Consider the following 16,640-nt stretch of genomic DNA (forward strand, 5'->3'; position numbering starts at 1 on the left):
AGAGTTAGTAAAATCTTTGACCCGAAAGAGAAGAGAGAGTAGAGCCCAGAGTATAGGAAAGGAATAAAAGATACTAATACCACCCACTTGAGATCTGGGTCCGTAAGCCACAACATCAGTGTTAGTAAAGTTTTTTAAACACTAGACTCAACTTCGGCCAAGGAGTTGGAAAGGGGGCTACCTACAGGCAGTCGGCTCTGATACCAACTTGTGACGCCCTCGGTTTAATCGTACGCTAATCATACACGCAAATGCGTACGATCAAACCCAAGGACTCGCGTGAAGATATCACAACATAACTCTAGACACAAATAAAATAACATCAGTTTCATATTACAAGCGAGGGGCCTCGAGGGCTAGAATACGGAAGCTCGATAAACACACGAGTCAGCGGAAGCAACAATATCTGAATACAGACATAAAACATGGGGTGCCTTAGAGAAGGCTAGCACAAAAGATACAACGATCGAACGAGGCAAGGCCTCCTGCCTGGGAACCTCCTAACTACTCCTGATCATCAGCGGCCTCCACGTAGTAGTAGGCACCGTCGGGGTAGCAGTCGTCGTCGGCGGGGACCTCCATCTCCTGGGCTCCATCATCTGGTCGCAGCAAACGGATCAAGGGGACAAAGGGGGGAGCAAAGCAGCGGTGAGTAATCATCCAAAGTACTCGCAAGTCTTACATCAGAACTATTCTAAGTATGCATCAGTATCAAAGGGGGGGTGTTATGTGTGGACTGACTGCAACAATGCGAGAATAGAGAGAGAAGGCCTAGTCCTATCAAAGAATAGCATCTTCAAGGTCTTGCAGCAATAGACGAGAGTAGAATAGGGGTAAAACATAATAGTCATATTGTTGCAGCAATATTAAAGTGAGGTCACGCCTAAAGATCCTCCCTCGACTCCCTGCAAGGAAGCAATCCCCAGGCAAACTAATTCCAGTTAAGTAACAATTGTAGTTGTATAAGATCGGGGCACAACTCCAAGTCGTCCTGTAACCGTGGACATGGCTATTCAAATAGTTAATTTTCATCTCTACAAGGGTGCACCACATGTCCCGTCACGCTCGATAACACTCTGGCCGGACACACTTTTGTGGGTCCTGCCCGGCCTCGGAATATCGACATGTCGTAGCCCCACCTAAGACTAATCAGAGAGCCAGCCCGCCGGTCTAAATCCTAAGCGCAAAGGGTTCGTGGGCCCAGTTCCCCTCCGCGCTCCTGCACGATGCGAGGGCGGCCGACGTCAGTCCTAGCATCCCTTAATCACAAGCGCAATGCATCTCGGGACCACTCGGGCGCGCGCCACTACGATTGCTGACATCTGAAAAGCTTCGGCTGATACTGCGACGCCGAATACCCATAATTCTTCCCGTGTAGCCGGTTAGTGCGAAAAGGTCTCCGACCAACCCAGATCAAATACCCAAATCCATTAACATTTTAATCAGGCCAACAACACAGTCTCACGGGAATCCACCCGTCTTACAACTAATCACCAAAGATCCCAGTAACATGGTCGAGTAACTGTGTGGTTGTAACATCGGGGGGAATCCGAGTTATCACCCTCGTTGGATTCGGAACGATGTACCCGTCAAAGTGGGCTTAGAGGAATCACCCTCGAGGGTCCCACACCTGAGGGGTTGCACGACAGAGGCATCGTCGGGAATGGTGGAAGAGGAATCACCCTCGATAACCATGACCGACTAGCTATACTATAGAGATATCATCAGGAGTACTTAGCGAGGTGTCACCCTCGGTACTCGATAGTATCTCTGTAGCATCGTACAACGAAGGGGGTGTATGTGATGTGTCGGGTCTGGCTCGTCGATCAGAGATCGAGATTTGCAAACAAGCGGGGCAACTGGACTACGGGGTCAGAGGGGATGACTGCTCCACCTATACTAAGCAGATTTAAAGTACAGGACTGAAAGTAGCAGTTCATCAAAAACAGGCTATGCATCAGTTATAGGAGCTAACTACAACAGTAGCAAAACTACTAATGCAAGCAGTAGGAAGAAAGACATAGGCGATATAGGAATGATCAAGGGGGGTTTGCTTGCCTTGCTGCTCTGCGGCAAAGGACTGATCGGCAGGGTCGTAGATGTACCCGACAGCAGCGTCAGTCTCGGGGTCTACCGGTAAGAAGAGGGGGAAGAAACAATAAATAATAGCAACGGTGCAACACAAAGCATGACATGGCAAGATGCGGGCTAGACATGAGCTAACGCACCAACATCCGTCATAGACGGATCGGAAGAATATCTGACGATATTTTCCGGGTCTCGGGCTACTACCGGTCAGACTGGAAACGATGGAAAAGTTCCACGTATGCTATGCTAGGGACGCATGACATACGAACGGGCCGTGTATCCGGGTTCGTCTCGTTCTGCTGATCAACTTTCATGTTGAAAATATTTTGATCTAACTTACGGATTATTTAATATTAATTTTTAAAGTTTTATTCAATAATTAAAAACAGATTTAAATAATTTAATAAAAAGCTATTACGACATCAGCATGATGTCATGCTGACATCAACATTTGACTGGTCAACTGACCAGCGGGTCCCGAACGTCATAGGCACAAGTTTTAATTTAGATTAAATATTGATTAATCAGATTAATTTAATGTGGGACCCACGTGGCATACTCTAATTATTCTAATTATCCAATTAATTAGTTAACCGATATATCTATTTATTTATTTAATAAAAACATTATTTTTATTTTTATATTTTAGTTTCACTTTTCTTCAAAAGGGGTGTGGGGCCTCCCTGTCATAGACAACGGGGTGCGTTGGCCCCACCGGTAAGTGGCTTAAGGCCGAATACTCGGTTTTATTCACAAATACATAATCATGCAAATATTGTATTCCTCCAAATACCTATATACGCAAATACATACATCGCATCTCATACATACATACATACATACATACATACGCAACTAATACACCTTTTATTTTATTTTATTTTTCTAACTCTCATCTCTCACAACTCTTTGTGTTAACATACAACACAACACAGAGTTTGTGTTAACTTTCTCAACATAGAAGAGAGCTAACTTCATCTCCTCCTACCGGAGTCAAACGTCGACCGATTGGAGCCCCGTTTGCCGGAACGAAACCGGGACGGCGAGGAGAACAAGATGGTGGGAGGAGCCTGAGGAGGGGCTCACCGACGTTGATGAGACGACCCGGTGAAGCCGGAGTTCGCGGGAAGGCGGAGGTGTCGGCGGTGATGGCGCGGTTCCGGTGGTGACGATGACGGTGAGGACGGTGGTGACGGCGGTGATGGTCGTCGGAGAGGGCCTCACGGAGTCGTGGCCGGAGAGGAGAGCCCTCCGGTGAATAAGGGGCCGGCCGGATCCGGCGAGGTGGAGGTCCTCCCTGCCCGGTCTCAATGGGAGGGAGGTCGGCCGGTCATGGTGGTCGCCGGAGTTGGTGGCCGGCGGGGTAGAGGGAGAGGCCGGCGGAGGTGAGTGGGCCGGCGGGGTGGTTCGGTTGGGGTGGAGGCCGATGGTGGGGAAGGGTGGCCGGCGGGGTGAGAGCTCGGGTGGAAGGGCCGATGGGAGGGGTAGGCCGAGATGGGGAGGCTCGCCGGCCGGTGGGGGACCCGGCGGTGTAGGGAGATGCGAGGGGAGGGAGAGAGTGGATCTGGGGCTCGGCTCGGTGGGGGGGTGAGTTACGAGAGAGAGAGAGAGAGAGAGAGATAGAGAGAGAAAGAGAGAGAGACGAGAGATATTTCTCTCGTGCGGAGGGATAGGACCGAGGGGTGAGGCAGGAATCGTGGGGAGGGGGCCCCGCGGGTGAGAGAGCGGGAGGTGTTGACTTGGGGACACGTGGGGGGGTCGCTGGGGGAGGGACCCCCCGCGAGGGTGGTGGCGACCGCCCGCCTCTGGCGGCGGCGGCTGGGGAGAAACGGGAGAGCGCGGGGGGGGGGGGGGGGGGCAGCGCTAGGGTTGCTCGCTGGCGAGGGTGGCCTGGCCGGCTGGGCCTCTTGGCCAAGTTGGGCCACGGGTGGGGGGTTACTTTCCTTTTTCCTTTTTTTTGTTTTGTTTTCTTTTTCTATTATTTCTAAGTCTTTTTAGTACCTAATTTTATTTACTATCTTTTATAATTTATTTTATATACTTTTACTTCTTTCTTTTATTTATTTCTCTTACATTTACTATATTCCTCTCTACTTATTTTGTTTAAGGCTCCACCTCTAACTATATTGGGCTTATCAAATATTCCAAAAGTGCTCGGTTCATTTTTATACTCCGCTAGGGAATTTTTAAAATCCCCCTGACATTTTCATTTCATCAACTGAATCCTTTCCACGTTTGATTTGATCTCAAGGTTTCAAATTTCGATTCGGTTTCAACCAACATGACAACATTGATATCATTAACGATGACGTGGCATCATTAAGGCGGGATCACTGTCGCTTAATTACAATCATTACTGTAGCAAAAGTCGAGGATGTCACAGCCCATGACCAGGAAACCATGATCATCTATTGACTAACGAGCTAGCCAACTAGAGGCTTGCTAGGGACACATTGTGATCTATTTATTCACATATGTATTACTGTTTCCTGTTAATACAATTATAGCATGAACAATAGACGATTATCATGAACAAGGAAATATGATATTAACCATTTTATTATTGCCTCTAGGGCATATTTCCAACAGTCTCCCACTTGCACTAGAGTCAAAAATCTAGTTACATTGTGATGTATCGAACACCCATAGCATTATGGTGTTGATCATGTTTTGCTCGAGGAAGAGGTTTAGTCAACGGGTCTGCGACATTCAGATCCGTATGTACTTTACAAATCTCTATTACTCCACTCTGGAAATGGTCCTGGATGGAGTTGTAGCGGCGTTTGATGTGCTTGGTCTTCCGGTGAAACCTGGGCTCCTTGGCTATGGCAATGGCCCGAGTGTTATCACAGAAGAGCGTCATTGGACCCGACGCGCTTGGAACCACTCCAAGGTTGGTGATGAGCTCCTTCATCCAAATTCCTTCATGAGCCGCTTCTGAAGCAGCTATGTACTCCGCTTCACATGTAGATGCTGCCACGACTTCTTGCTTGCTGCTGCACCAGCTCACTGCCCCACCATTCAAAACATATATGTATCCGTTCTGTGACTTAGAGTCATCCAGATCTGTGTCGAAGCTAGCGTCGACGTAACCCTTTACGACGAGCTCTTCGTCACCTTCATAAACGAGAAACATCTCCTTAGTCCTCTTCAGGTACTTAAGGATATTCTTGACCGCTGTCCAGTGTTCCATACCGGGATCACTTTGGTACCTCCCTACCAAACTTATGGCAAGGTTTATATCAGGTCTGGTACACAGCATGGCATACATTAGAGAGCCTACGGCTGAAGCGTAGGGGACAATACTCATCTTCTCTCTATCTGCTGCCGTGGTCGGTGACTGAGTCTTACTCAATCTCATACCTTGCAAAACTGGCAAGAACCCTTTCTTTGAGTTTTCCATATTGAACTTCCTCAATATCTTGTCAAGGTATGTACTTTGCGAAAGACCTATGAGGCGCCTCGATCTATCTCTATAGATCTTGATGCCTAATATGTATGCAGCTTCTCCAAGGTCCTTCATTGAAAAACTCTTGTTCAAATAGGCCTTTATGCTCTCCAACATATCTATATTATTCCCCATCAATAAATGTCATCCACATACAGTATGAGGAAAGCTACAGAGCTCCCACTCACTTTCTTGTATAGACAGGCTTATCCATAAACCTGTATGAACCCAAACGCTTTAATCACCTCATTAAAGCGAATGTTCCAACTCTGAGATGCTTGCACCAGCCCATAGATGGAGCGCTGGAGCTTGCACACTTTGTTAGCACCCTTAGGGTCGACAAAACCTTCTGGTTGCATCATATACAACTCTTCCTTAAGGTTCCCGTTAAGGAACGTTGTTTTGACGTCCATTTGCCAAATTTCATAATCATAAAAGGCGGCAATTGCTAACATGATTCAGACTGATTTCAGCTTCGCTACGGGAGAGAAAGTCTCTTCGTAGTCAATTCCTTGAATTTGTCGAAAACCCTTTGCGACAAGTCGAGCTTTATAAATGGTTACATTACCGTTTGCATCAGTCTTCTTCTTGAAGATCCATTTATTTTCTATGGCTTGCCGGTCATCGGGCAAGTCCACCAAAGTCCATACTTTGTTCTCATACATGGATTCTATCTCGGATTTCATAGCTTCAAGCCATTGTTGGAATCCGGGCCCGCCATCGCTTCTTCATAGTTCGAAGGTTCACCATTGTCTAACAACATGATTTCCATCACAGGGTTGCCGTACCACTCTGGTGTGGAGCGTGCCCTTGTGGACCTTCGCGGTTCAGTAGTAACTTGATCTGAAGCTTCATGATCATTATCATTAACTTCCTCTTCAGTTGGTGCACGCGCCAGAGGAACAATTTCCCGCGCTGTGCTACTTTCCTGTTTGAGAGGGAGTGTAATTACCTCATCAAGTTCTACTTTCCTCCCACTTACTTCTTTCGAGAGAAACTCTTTCTCTAGAAAGGATCCATTCTTGGCAACAAAGGTTTTACCTTTGGATCTAAGATAGAAGGTATACCCAATAGTTTCCTTAGGGTATCCTATGAATACGCATTTGTCCGCTTTGGGTTCGAGCTTTTCTGGTTGAAGTATCTTCACATAAGCATCGCAGCCCCAAACTTTAAGAAACGACAACTTAGGTTTCTTGCCAAACCATAGTTCATACGGTGTCGTCTCAATGGATTTAGACGGTGCCCTATTTAAAGTGAATGTTGCAGTTTCTAATGCGTATCCCCAAAATGATAGCGTAAGTCAGTAAGAGACATCATAGATCGTACCAAATTTAATAAAGCGCGATTACGACGCTCAGACACGCCGTTGCATTGCGGTGTGCCAGGCGGCGTCAGTTCTGAAACGATTCCACACTTCCTTAGGTGTGTGCCAAAGTCGTGACTCAAATATTCTCCTCCACGATCAGACCGTAGACACTTAATTTTTCTGTCACGTCGATTCTCAACCTCACTCTGAAATTCCTTGAACTTTTCAAACATCTCAGATTTGTGCTTCATCAAGTAGATATACCCATACCTACTCAAATCATCGGTGAGAGTGAGAACATAACGGTAGCCACCGCGAGCTTCAACGTTCATTGGACCACACACATCAGTATGTATTATTTCCGATAAGTTGGTTGCTCTCTCCATTATTCCTGAGAATGGAGTCTTAGTCATCTTGCCCATGAGGCACGGTTCGCATGTGTCAAATGATTCAAAGTCAAGAGACTCTAATAGTCCATCAGTATGGAGCTTCTTCATGCGCTTAACACCGATATGACCAAGGCGGCAGTGCCACAAGTATGTGGGACTAACATTATCAACTTTACATCTTTTGGTACTCACACTATGAATATGCGTAACATCACGATCGAGATTCATCAAGAATAAACCATTCACGAGCGGAGCATGACCATAAAACATATCACTCATATAAATAGAACAACCATTATTCTCTGACTTAAATGAGTAGCCGTCTCGCATTAAGCAAGACCCTGATACAATATTCATGCTCAAAGCTGGTACTAAATAACAATTATTAAGGTTTAAAACTAATCCCGACGGTAGATGTAGAGGTAGCGTGCCGACGGCGATCACATCGACCTTGGAGCCATTCCCGACGCGCATCGTCACCTCGTCCTTGGCCAGTCTCCGCTTATTCCGCAGTTCCTGCTTTGAGTTGCAAATGTGAGCAACAACACCGGTATCAAATACCCAGGAGCTACTACGAGCGCTGGTAAGGTACACACCAATAACATGTATATCACATATACCTTTAACGTTGTTGGACTTCTTGTCCGCTAAGTATTTGGGGCAGTTCCGCTTCCAGTGACCTTTTCCCTTGCAATAGAAGCACTCAGTCTCAGGCTTGGGTCCATTCCTTTTATTCTTCCCGGCATCTGGCTTACCGGGCGCGGCAACAGCTTTGCCGTCTTTCTTGAAGTTCTTCTTACCCTTGCCCTTCTTGAAACTAGTGGTCTTGTTGACCATCAACACTTGATGCTCTTTCTTGATTTCTACTTCTGCAGACTTGAGCATCGAGTACAACTCGGGAATGGTCTTCTCCATCCCTTGCATGTTGTAGTTCAGCACAAAACCTTTGTAGTTTGGTGGGAGAGAGTGGAGGATTCTGTCAATTATAGCATCATTCGGAAGTTCGACTCCAAGTGAAGTCAGACGACCGTGTAACCCAGACATTTTAAGTATGTGCTCACTGACAGAACTGTTCTCCTCCATCTTACAGCTAAAGAACTTGTTGGAGACTTCATATCTCTCGACACGGGCATGAGCTTGAAAAACTAGCTTCAGCTCTTGGAACATCTCTTGCTCAAAACGCCTTTGGAGCCCCGTTTCCAAACTGTATAACATGCCACACCTAACCAGAGAGTAGTCATCACTCCACATTTGCCAGACGTTCAGAATGTCCTGGGCTGCTGCGGGAGCGGAAGGGTCACCTAGCGGCGCATCAAGGACATAAGCCTTTTTAGCTGCTTCAAGATGAGCTTCAAGTTGCAAACCTAGTCCGCATAGTTGCTACCATCATCTTTCATCTTGTTTTTCTCTAGGAATGCGTTGAAATTGAGGTTGACGTTGGCCATCTACAATATTTATAAAGACAACTTTTAGACTAAGTTCATTTAATCAAATTAAGTATGAACTCACACTTAAATCGACATCCCTCTAGTCATCTAAGTGATACATGATCCATGTTGACTAACCCGTGTCCGATCATCACGTGAGACGGACTAGTCACCATGGTGAGCAACTTCATGCTGATTGTATTCAACCACACGACTCATGTTCGACCTTTCGGTCTCTTTTATTCGAGGTCATGTTTGTACATGCTAAGCTCGTCGAGTCAACCTAGGTGTTTCGTGTGTGTAAATCTGGCTTACACCCGTTGTATGCGAACGTTAGAATCTATCTCACCCGATCATCACGTGGTGCTTCGAGACAACGATCCTTCGCAATGGTGCACACTTAGGGGAATACGCTCTCGAAATTTTAAGAGGGATCATATTATTATGCTACCGTCGTGCTAAGCAATAAGATGAAAAACATGATAAATATCACAATGCAATCATATAGTGACATGATATGGCCATTATCATCTTTGCTCTTTCGATCTCCATCTTCAGGCATCGCATGATCATCATTGTCACCGGCGTGACACCATGATCTCCATCATCGTGTCTCCGTGAGGTCGTCACGCCAACTACTACTATCACTACTACTATAGCTAACCGGTAGCAATGAAGTAAAAGTAGTAAGCACATGGCGTTGCATCTCATACAATAAATTAAGACAACTCCTATGGCTCCTGCCGGTTGTCATACTCATCGACATGCAAGTCGTGAAACCTATTACAATAACATGATCATCTCATACATCATACATGCAACATCACAACTTTGGCCATATCACATCACATGTCAAACCCTGCAAAAAGAAATTAGACGTCCTCTAATTTTTGTTGCAAGTTTTACGTGGCTGATTTGGGTTTCTAGCAAGAACGCTTCTTATCTACGTGACAACCACAACGATGATATGCCAAAGCTATTTACCCTTCATAAGGACCCTTTTCATCAAATCCAATCCGACTAGAGTAGGAGAGACAGACACCCGCTAGCCACCTTTATGCACGGTGTGCATGTATGTCGGTGGAACCAGTCTCACGTAAGCGTACGTGTAATGTCGGTCCGGGCCGCTTCATCCCACAATACCGCGGGAAAAGAATAAGACTAGTAGCGGCAAGCAATTGACAAATCATCGCCCACAACCTTTTGTGTTCTACTCGTGCATAGAATCTACGCATAGAAAACCTGGCTCGGATGCCACTGTTGGGCAACGTAGCATAAATTCAAAATTTTCGTACGCATATTCAGATCTTCCTATGGAGAGACCAGCAACGAGAGAGGGGTGAGTGCATCTTCATACCTTTGAAGATCGCTAAGCGGAAGCGTTGCTAGAACGCGGTTGATGGAGTCATACTCGCGACGATTCAGATCGCGGTGTGATTCCGATCTAGTGCCGAACCACGGCACCTCCGCGTTCAACACACGTGCAGCCCGGTGACGTCTCCCGCACCTTGATTCCAGCAAGAAGGAGGGAGAAGTTGGGGAAGATCTCCGGCAGCACGACGGCGTGGTGTCGATGGAGAGACGAGGTCTCTCGGCAGGGCTTCGCCAAGCACCGTTGGAGAGGAGGAAGAAGGGGGGCAGGGCTGCGCCGAGGGAGAGGGAAAATTGTGTCTAAAACAGCCCCAAAACCCCCACTATATATAGGAGGAGGGGGGTGTCATCCCTAGGGTTCCCACCCTAGGTGGTGCGGCAGATCCCCCGAGATGGGAGGTGCGGCGGCTAGGGCAGGGGGAGGGGGTGGTGCACCCCTTGGTGGGCCTTAGGCCCACCAGCGCCTAGGGTTTCCCCCCTCTCCACCTCCTGCGCCTTGTGCCTCTTTGTGGGAGGTGCACCAGCCCACTTTGGGCTGGTTGCAATCCCTCTTTTGGCCCATGCTGTTGGGTAACGTAGCATAAATTCAAAATTTTCCTACGCCATATTCAAATCTTCCTATGTTGAGACCAGCAACGAGAGAGGGGTAAGAGCATCTTCATACCTTTGAAGATCGCTAAGCGGAAGTGTTACTAGAACGCGGTTGATGGAGTCATACTCACAGCGATTCAGATCGCGGTGTGATTCCGATATAATGCCGAACTACGGCACCTCCGCGTTCAACACACGTGCAGCCCGGTGACGTCTCCCGCACCTTGATCCAGCAAGGAGGAGGGAGAGGTTGGGGAAGAACTCCAGTAGCACGACGGCGTGGTGTCGATGGAGAGACGAGGTCTCCCGGCAGGGCTTCGCCAAGCACCGGCACAGAGGAGGAGAAAGAAGGACAAGGCTGCGCCGAGGGAGAGGGAGAAGTCTGTCTCCCAAGGGCCAAAACCCCTCTCTATTTATAGGAGGAGGGGAGGGGGTGCGCCACCCCTAGGGTTCCCCCCTAGGTGGTGCGGCAGCCACCAGATGGGAAAGGGGGGCGGCGGCTAGGGTGGGAGGGGGTGGCGCACCACCTGGTGGGCCTAAGGCCCACCTGCGCCTAGGGTTGCCCCCTCTCCCACCACTTGCGCATTGGGATGGGTGTGGGAGGCGCACCAGCCCACCTAGGGGCTGGTTCCCTCCCGCACTTGGCCCATCTAGCCTCTTGGGGTCATTGCCCCCCTTCGATGGACCCCCGGGGCCACCTCCGGTGGTCCCGGTACGTTACCGGTGACGCCCGAAACACTTCCGGCGTCCAAAACCATCCATCCTGTATATCAATCTTTACCTCCGAACCATTTCGGAGCTCCTCGTGACGTACAGGATCTCATCCGGGACTCCGAACAACTTTCGGTAACCTCGTATAACAATTCCCTATAACCCTAGCGTCATCGAACCTTAAGTGTGTAGACCCTACGGGTTCGGGAGACAGGCAGATATTACCGAGACACCTCTGTGGCCAATAACCATCAGCGGGGTCTGGATACCCATGGTGGCTCCCACTTGCTCCACGATGTCAAGGATTCAATCAATCCCGTATACGATTCCCTTTGTCTGTCGGTATAGAACTTGCCCGAGATTCGATCGTCGGTATACCAATACCTTGTTCAATCTCGTTACCGGTAAGTCCCTTTACTCGTTCCGTAGCACGTCATCGTGTGACTAAGTCCTTAGTCACATTGAGCTCATGATGATGTTCTACCGAGTGGGCCCAGAGATACCTCTCCGTCACGCGGAGTGACAAATCCCGATCTTGATTCGTACCAACCCAACAGGCACTTTCAGAGGTACCTGTAGTGCACCTTTATAGTCACCCAGTTACGTTGTGACGTTTGATACACCCAAAGCACTCCTACGGTATCCGGGAGTTGCACAATCTCACGGTCGAAGGAAAAGACACTTGACATTAGAAAAGCTTTAGCATACGAACAACACGATCTAGTGCTATGCTTAGGATTGGGTCTTGTCCATCACATCATTCTCCCAATGATGTGATCCCGTTATCAATGACATCTAATGCCCATGATCAGGAAACCATGATCATCTATTGACTAACGAGCTAGCCAACTAGAGGCTTGCTAGGGACACATTGTGATCTATTTATTCACACATGTATTACTGTTTCCTGTTAATACAATTATAGCATGAACAATAGACGATTATCATGAACAAGGAAATATGATAATAACCATTTTATTATTGCCTCTAGGGCATATTTCCTACACATATTTAGCGATAATCATGAACACGGATATTGGATGACTAGCTCGTTGATCAATAGATTGTCATGGTTTCCTGATCATGGATATTGGATGTCATTGATAACGGGATCACATCATTAGGAAAATGATGTGATAGACAAGACCCAATCCTAAGCATAACACAAAATCGTGTAGTTCGTCTACTAAAGCTTTTATAATGTCAAGTATCATTTCCTTAGACCATGTGATTGTGCAACTCTTGGATACCGTAGGAATGCTTTGGCTGTATCAAACGTCACAACGTAACTGGGTGATTATAAAGTTGCACTACAGGTATCTCTGAAAGTGTCTGTTGGGTTGGTACGAATCGAGACTAGGATTTGTCGCTCTGTGTGACGAGATGTATCTCTCGGCCCACTCGGTAATGCATCATCATAATGAGCTCAATGTGACTAAGGAGTTAGCCACGGGGTCATGTGTTACGGAACGAGTAAAGAGACTTGCTGGTAACGAGACTGAACAAGGTACAGGGATACTGACGATCGAATCTCGGGAAAATATCATACCAGTAGACAAAGGGAATTGCATACGGGATTGAGTGAATCCTCGACATCGTGGTTCATCCGATGAGATCATCGTGGAACATGTGGGAGCCAACATGGGTATCCAGATCCCGTTGTTGGTAACTGGCCGGAGAGATGTCTCGGTCATGTCTGCATGGTTCCCGAACCCGTAGGGTCTACACACTTAAGGTTCAGTGATGCTAGAGTTGTTATGGGAATTGTATGTGTGGTTACCTAATGTTGTTCGGAGTCCCGAATGAGATCTCAGACGTCACGAGGAGTTCTGGAATGGTCCGGAAGTAAAGATTTATATATGGGAAGTCCAGTTTCGGTCGTCGGAGAAGTTTTGGGGTTTATCAGTATTGTACCGGGACCACCGAAAGGGTACCGGGGGTCCACCGGGAGGGTCCACCTGTCCCGGAGGGCTGCATGGGCCGAAAGTGGAAGGGAACCAGCCCCCTAGTGGGCTCGTGCGGGCCAAGAGAGGAGGGTCGAAGGCGCCTAGGGCAAAACCCTAGGGCGTGGGGCTCCCACCCACCGCCTTAGGTGGCAAGCCATCCCTAGGGCGGCGCCGCCCCCTCCTCCTAGGGCTTCCGCCGCTCCTCCTAGGGGAACCCCAGGGTGGCCGGGGCCCTCTCCCTCCCTCCTATAAATAGAGAGGGTTTTGGGAGGGCTGCACACACCTTGATCACCACCCCTTGGCACAACCCTACCTCTCCACCTCTCCTCCTCCGCGGTGTTTGGCGAAGCCCTACCGGGAACCACAAGCTCCATCAACACCATGCCGTCGTGTTGCCCGAGCTCTTCCTCAACTTCTCCTTTGCTCTTGCTGGATCAAGAAGGAGGAGACGTCCCCGGGCTATAGGTGTGTTGAACGCGGAGACACCGAACGTTCGGTGTTTGGATCGGATCGCCGCGAGTACGACTCCATCGACCGCGTTCATAGTAACGCTTCCGTTTTGCGATCTTCAACAGTATGAAGATGCTCTTCCTCTCTCGTTGCTGGTTTCTCCTAGTTTGATCTTGGTGTGACGTAGGAAAAATTTGAATTATTATTACGTTCCACAACAATATGACCATCTCTGAACTTGTCATAACTTTTGCATCCGAACTCCGTTTTAGACCGTCTTCATATCCATCTTGATCTTCTCGAAGAAAGTCATCCCATGGTGACTTCCAATCATAAGTTTGAATTAATCTTGACATAGCTTTAAGCAACTTTTACGATTGTGTCACTTTTGAGCGTCAACACAAATTTCAAAAACATTCATTGATTTGGAGAAAATGTTCACATACTTGAAAAAAGTACACCAAATTTGAAGAAAAATCTCATCAGATTTGAAAAAAGTTCATAAAATTTGAAAAAAATCATTGAATTAGAAAAACAATTCATTATATTTTGGAAAGAGGTTCATCGAAATTGAAAAAAAAATCTTCGTATTTGAAAAACAAAGTTCACAAAACCTAAAAAAGCCCTAAAATTTTGAAATAATATCATTGAGTTTGAAAAATCTTCGTTAAATTTAGAGAAAGGTTCAAGAATTTGAATAAATACACGGGTTTTGAAGAAAAAAACATTGGTTTGAATAAAAAGTTCACCAATATGAAAATAGGTCATCGATTTTGAAAAAATCACTAATTTGAAAAAAGAGAAGTGCACTTAAAAAAACAAAAGAAAACAAAAAAGGGAAAAGAAAGAAATAAATAAAAAGGGAATAAACCCGCAAACTGAAGGAAGAAAAGAAAGTGAAAAAAGAAAGTGTACAAGCACGGGGAAGATAGCCCACTGGTCGATGCAGAGGTTGTGAGTTCGAACCTCGTGAGCACAACTTATTTGCCGATTAAAAACACAAAAAGGCCAGATGGGTCGGCCCAATGCAAGACGGTGTGTGCGCTCGTTTCCTGGATACACATTAACGGATGCTTGAAGCGCCAGATAGGATATGCCGAAACAGAATTCGGGTAAGGTTTTCATGTGAACGCAAAAAATTGTTTGTGCTAGACTTTCGGGCTTTTGGCTCATTATTGGATTGGGCCTGAAAAGGTATACATTTGCGGGCTTTGAGTTGGGCTTGGGCTTGTAGTTTGGGGTTTGAGCTATTTTAGGTCTGGTCCGACATATGATGTCGGGTTTATACAATGTCCATTTTGCAAGGGTGCATGATGTTTTTTAAAAAAGATAAATGAGACTACAGAAACAAACGCCTCCCGGTATATCTACATACGCTTCTAATCGAATTATAAGACCTTGTTTTACATTATCATAGTGTCAACAGTGCTTTATATTTGGATACAGATAGAGTCTATCTATACTCATATAAAAAAATAAAAATACATAATAGTGGCAGATTCAACTATTCTCCTCCATCAAAATAGGTTAATCCAATGATCCAGATTGCTCCAATGGCGAAGGCTCAACATGTTCAGTGTGCAATTAATATCATACCATTTATCGATGTGGTACTAATGATATAACTAACACACAAATAATAGTCTATCTAATATCTGCATGCAATCAATATAGTGCTTAACATCAACGTGCATTGCACGGACAAATTTAGTGGTTTTTATAGAAAGAGCAAGAAACGACGTTGAAATATTTCCTCCCTATGAGGATCGAACCATACTGACCTGGAACAAAAGACAATGTCTATACTACTGAGCTAGCGCTCAGTTCACCGGAGGGGGGGGGGGGGGATTAGAGGGTTCCTCATGGCTGGGGTCCCTAACTCCATTGCTTTGGCATATGAGACGGACGTGGAGTACTTGCCTCACTAGTCCGGGCTTTCTTCAGTGGTTGGGAATCCTCAAAGTGCATTCAGTTCTTAATGACATTTTGGTGTTGATGGCAAAACGGTTAGGGAGACTAATGTCGGTTTCTATGTTTATTTTAGGACATTGGCCTCATGATGATTATGTATGGAGATGGCTGGCCACCCATTTCAAAAAGAAAAAGAGCGGTGGTTTTATAAAAACCTGAAGGTTTTGTTTTTGTTTTCTTTGAGTCGTAGGACAACTTCACTATTAAGAAGGTTTGAGGGGATTGCATCAGAACGGGGATCATGCAAAACATACACAAAGCCACCACATTCCTATCACTGAGAAACTGGGTTGGATTGCATCAGAACGGGGATCATGCAAAACATACACAAAGCCACCACATTCCTACCACCGAGAAACTGGGTTGAAACCCCTCCTAAGATGACATGTGCACCCTGTGCACACTGGGTAAAGGGAAATCTCCTAGAGTTTGGCGCTCGGTGACTCCGCGCGTAATGGGGTCTATAACCTCGTGTACACGGGCCCTAGTAGTGGCAACGGTGAGGGGAAGGGGTATATATATACACGTCCTCCTTCCACCTCTAGACCCAACCCTTGATTTTGAGTTCCTCCTCCATTGTTGACCTTCAAAAGCCTGATTACTCTCAATCCCTTCAATCAAACTCCACCAAACATTAAGGATTGAAAGAGAATCATCCAATCTACGCTTCCACCAAATGAATTTCTTCCTCTTCATTTTTCATCATCAAACTTATTACTCTTGGAGATTTGGAATTCCTAAGCGGTAGGGGTCAAGGACCAGAATCTTACTTGTGTGTGGTGTGCTCCGAAGAATGTGTAAAGGTCCGGTGGTCACCTTCAAGATCAACCACAAGTGATTGAAGCTCATTTGTTGGGTGCCACTCAAAGGAGACTAGGGCGAGCCACTTTGCGGCGTCTCCAATAAAGATTAGTACTACCCAAGAGTATGAACTTGGGGATG

Source organism: Hordeum vulgare, chromosome 2H (assembly GCF_904849725.1).
Source record: "Hordeum vulgare subsp. vulgare chromosome 2H, MorexV3_pseudomolecules_assembly, whole genome shotgun sequence".
Classification (NCBI taxonomy): Eukaryota; Viridiplantae; Streptophyta; class Magnoliopsida; order Poales; family Poaceae; genus Hordeum; species Hordeum vulgare.